We start from the raw sequence: 4,921 nt of genomic DNA, 5'->3' as shown, positions 1-4,921 counted from the left end.
GCACGACCCTGAGGTCTGTTTCCTGGACTCCTGTTTGAGGAGCTTCTGGACCCGCCTCTGCGTCCGGTGCTGGACTGCCGACCTCTGACGGCCTCAGCAGTGCACCCCGGCTGACGGGGGGGGGTGGGGGGGGACATTCCTACCGTCTGAGACTCGTGATTACTTCTCACCTTCGCCCGGAGCTCAGGATCAAATTCTCAGCTCGGTTTTGGCAGCTGGATGGGACTGGCTCGCAGCTTAAGCCCCCACCTGGACTTTTTTGTATTTTTATCAATAGTTCCCCCCGGACCTGGTCTTTCATTTATATACTTTTTCCATTTAATAAAATACCCGTATTCTTGAAAGAGGTCTTTTTAGAGTGGGAAAAGGAAGGAGTAAGTTTTAGCGCACAAACGAACGGATAATTAAGTAAATGCGCCAGATGTCGGCAACCCTTGCGTGGAGTCTGGGACGCCAGGCACGCATGGTGCCTTTGCCGTGTTGTGATGAGGTGGTTAAGGCAGGCGGGGAGCAGCCGGGCTTGCTCACTCGGCACATGACTGCGGTCGGCTCCGTGCCAGGCCCCGGTGACAAACGGGCCTGATCCAGCTCCACGTCTTCACTGTGAGGCTTGGTGCTCTTCACCCAGCTGGACCGGAGGGGCTGAGGTCCGGACGATGGCACAGGGGTGACGGGAGGCGTGGAACAGTGTGTGGAAGAGAAAACGCATTGACACAGGCTGTGGCAGAGGGACACACGGCTCTTCCAGAGCTCGGGGCCCAGAGCTCGCTCGCCGAGCGCTGGAACCACTGGGTTCTGCAGGCCCACGCGTGGCCTTGGTGGCCCTGTGGGGACTAGGGGTCTTCACCCACCAGGGGTGGGGCCGCTCGATCTGATGTGNAGGCCCCAGGTAGCCATGCTTCTGTCCGACACCTGCCGAAGGTTCGGGGCCCCCGGGACCCACCCCGTCCCGCGCGGGCCCCAGACCCCTGCCGTTCCACGTTCGCTCCCCGATCCCGAGTGACGCTGCAGCTTACGATTTCACAGCCTTCATATTTCCGTAGCTGCCCAGTCGTCCGTCACCCCTAAATCAACACAAACAACCTGCTGGCACCAGAACAGAGCCGTTGGGGGTGGGGCCGCCGGAGGACGGGCGCCTGGGGAAGCAGCGGGCGAGTGGCACATTGTCGCCGGGATTGCTGGCAGCTCATTAGCGCTGCCCCCCCTTCAGATTAGCAGTAATTAAACTGTGAAATCAGACCAGCGCCTTAAGCCCAGACACCACACCAGGCTGTCAAGAGGAGTCGCGGGGGATAAATCACCGGCCCGTGCACGGCGTCTCCGTCTTGGCACGGGCAAGGCGTGCGGGCGGCGGAATAATGAGGACATTCAGCCCTCCTCGCGGCTGGACACTGGGCAGGCGAGCTTGGGAAGCGTTGTCATGACGATGACAGGGCGCGGGCAAACTTCCTCCCTCGAGCTGTGGTTAATGAAGACGATCATGAAAAATTATGCCAACATCGCGGCCACGTCTTGTATGCTGACTGGCACACATAACCTCACACACAGTGGCACCACACAGGGGTGACGGTGATTGTGCTTTGACAAATGGGGCAGGGATGCCGGGAAACGTCTGACTCAGAGGTGCGCGCGCGGAGTTAGCGAGCGATTCCGGCCAGGGGGCCCTCTCTCTGCTCTTCGAACCCTCGGTAGGTGGCCTCGGACTGTGGGTGCCCAACACCATCTCAGCCCCTTCGCATCGTTTACTGGAGGAAAGGCCACGATTAAAGCAAAAACTGCTCCCCTCAGGTGAATGAGGGAGAACGAGATGAATTAAACTTTTTAAAGTTTTAAGGAAATGGGTACCATTTGCAAATGACTTTTCTTGTGGGGTGGTTTTTAAGTTTTTTTAATGGCGTTTCTCCCTCAATGGAAACATTAGGGGTGCGTCTGGGGCTGGGGTGGTGGTTGCCCCGCTCAGTGCGTCGGCCCCCTCAGCACCCGCGAGCCCGAGAGAGAGCCCCTCGGGCACAGTCACGCCACCCGGCACACTGATGCTGTCCGCGTGGCCGGGGCCCTGGGTGTCTGGGCCACGCTGTCACTGGCTGGGGTCGCTCAGTGATTAAGAGCGTGTGCGGGCTCTGCACGCCCGAGCCGTGCTTGACTGGACGCGCTGAGATGCGCACGTGACGCAAACGAGCCGGGCAGGAGGGAGCGGAGATGTACTTACTGCAAGATGAACTTGCTGAGGGCTTCTCTGCGCATCTCCAGGGGCTGGACTTGAAGTTCCGGTGACTCAGGGAAGTCACAGAGACTCACAAACATAGGCTGTCGCCCAAAAACACAGAGGCCCAAGTGTCCCATCACCGGTGACCGGAGACAGTGGGTATGACTCAGCCATAGAAAAGACTGAAGTCCTTGTAGCAACGTGGACGCAACTAGAGAGTAGAGCGCCGAGTGAGATGTCAGAGAAACACAAATACCGTAGGAGTCCCCGCACATGTGGAATTTAAGGAGCAAACAAACGAGCAAAGGATCAAAAAAGAGGGGTGCAGGCGAAGGGGACCCAGGATGCACGTGTCCTGACGAGCGCAGGTGACGTACGGAGTGTTGAAGCACTACTAGGGCTCCACTGTGTGCCAACGGGAATTTAAATGAGAACTTACTGCAGACGTAGCAGTAGCCTTGCCCGTGGGTTCTCAGTCGCTGCCTCCGTAAAGGCGCGTGTGCAGCGGCACCTGAAGGTGGTGCTGGCCTTTCGAATTTATTTTGTTCATGGGTGTTTTGGGAAGGGCAGCGTGGCTGCCACGCTGCTGTGCGTGACTCACGGCAGCCACTTTCTCGTCCCTGCGCAGCTCCCGTCCTCAGTGGGGTTCGTGTATGGCTGGGGTCCCGGGTGCCCCTCAGCTGAGCTCCCTTGGTACGTCCCCCCTGCCCCCGAGCACAAAGTGACCGACCACGAGGGACACGTCGCTAGATGCTGCTGCCTCGGCGTGGGGCACCCGCTCCTGGCACAGCCCCTCGTCCCCGCCCTCATATCTCCGAAGGAGCAGGCGGGTGCGGGGACTGGGGGCTCCCTCAGCGCCCTCGAGGCCTGGACCTGGCCGGCTCCATACTCAATACTTGAAGCAGACTTTAATCTGGTGGCAAATAGCTGTCGCGGGCCCGGTCAGGGCACTGACCTTCTAGAAGGGTGGTGGGGGCCGCTGTTCCCGCCCACCTTCTGGATGGGCCGAGAGGAGGTTTCGGGGTGGGGGGCTCGGCTGTGCTGCTGCAGGTGGGAGCTGGCCCCCAAGGGCCCCAGGCCCGCCCGCCACACAGCGGGAGCTGGGGCCAGGCCACGGCCATGGCCACGGCACCCCTGCTGGGCTCTACCCCAGTCCCGGGGCCTCTGGGGAGCTCGGCATTTGGCTGCCCCCGATCTCCGTGCTCAGCAGCAGGTGCTGCCTCCCTGAAAACGGGAGGGGACCGGGACGGCGAAGGCGCGTCCCCGCTCCGGCCATCGTGTGCGCGACACAGAACAGACGGAGGCCCGCGGCTCCGGCCCTTCACTTTTCCCAAACTCCAGCTGCCTTGTTCAAAGGCAAGCGTCCCGGGAGGTCCCATGGGGGTGCGACGGGGTGAGGCCAGGGATGTCCGAGGTGCTTGGAGACGACAGGCAGGAGGAGCCGCAATCACCCCCTCCTTCGCAGTCGTGTCTGGAGTCCGCCCCCCCCCGCCCCGGAAACCAGCAGGTCAGGGGCGCACTGCAGCGGTTTCATTGCGTTATGAGCGTTCGGGAGGTTGAAGGTCGCGTGTGTTGGGTGGAGTGTAATGTGCCACAGGCCTAGGACCCCCTCTCTGCACCACGGCAGGAGGCCACGGGAATCTGTGGACAGCACGGGGGCGCCTGGAATAGAAGGTGTCAGCGTGCCCCCGTCTCTGGAGGGCGGAACGGAGCTCCCCACAGCCGCAGGGCCCACGCGCCGTCTGCCCCGCACAGGGACTGCCCGCCATGGTGCCCACGGCTCTCGAGGGGCCTGTCTGACCCGCGCGTCCAGGCCGGGGGTCAGGCAGGTGCTCCCGGGCGGGGTCCGAGGTTGCTGCATTCTGAGGACACACCGGCCCTCGGCCTCGGTGCTTTCCAGGTGCCCGTCTCGGCGCACGTATGTGAACAGTGACTTTTTTAAACCTCTGAGTCACGAGTCCAGAATGTGCGGATCTGAGGGTGAAAAGCATCGACCAGCAAACACAGGTTGAAGGTGAGGAGCTGGTGCGGGCCGTGCCGGGTGAGCCCCGCCGAGTGCTGGGCCAGCCCGTCAGGGGACCGACTGTTTGAAGCGTGGCCCTCAGCTCAGCGGTGATGTGAGCCTCTCACGTCCCCCTGCCCCTGCTGGCCTCCAGCGGCCACACCCCGCGGTGCGCAAGCCTCGCGGGGGGCAGGCGGCCACCTTAGCGGGGCGGTCGCTGGGCCCTGCCCCGGGTCGTGGTGCCAGGGCCGCGCCGGCCCCCTGGGGAGCCCTGTCTGCAGGCCTGCGTGTTTATGCATCGTAGTGATGGTGGGAGGGGTCTTAAAAATCTTTTCTTTAGGAAACTAATCCGTGAAGGTGAGATGTTGGAGGCCCGCGGTCTCCTCTCGTGAGCAGGTGCAGGCGCGCGGCTGAAGGAGAGGCCTCCGGAGCCGCGGCCTCCCTGACGCTGTCACCCTGAGACCAGTCTGTCCCGTCCGGAGGGCTCTTCCTTCTCCCGCCCGGTCGCCTGGGGCGCGTCAGAGCCCAGCCCCGCCTGCACCTGCGGTGGCCACCGTGGGGACACGCGTGCCCTGGCCTCGGCTCCGGGGGTGTCCCCAGCTCCCGGGGGGTCCCGTGTCCCCCGAGGGTCTGTCCTCCCGGGCCTGGCCTTGCTGTGTCACGGGCCCCGGCCGCTGTGGGGCGCCGTCCCACGAGGGGGCTGTTGTGGACAC

General features: G+C 62.8%; 1 protein-coding gene across 1 annotated transcript in view; it reads left to right on the top strand.

Annotated features, from left to right (window-relative positions):
- PTPRN2 (protein tyrosine phosphatase receptor type N2) overlaps window positions 1-4,921 on the top strand; it is a 639,986-nt gene that overhangs the window by 488,652 nt on the left and 146,413 nt on the right. The gene's annotated exons all lie outside the window — the stretch shown is intronic.

The sequence above is a fragment of the Crocuta crocuta genome, unplaced genomic scaffold, assembly GCF_008692635.1.
Source record: "Crocuta crocuta isolate KB4526 unplaced genomic scaffold, BGI_CrCroc_1.0 scaffold408, whole genome shotgun sequence".
Lineage (NCBI taxonomy): Eukaryota > Metazoa > Chordata > Mammalia > Carnivora > Hyaenidae > Crocuta > Crocuta crocuta.
Note: the sequence above shows the minus strand (reverse complement) of the source record. Positions and strands in the feature narration are given on the sequence as shown.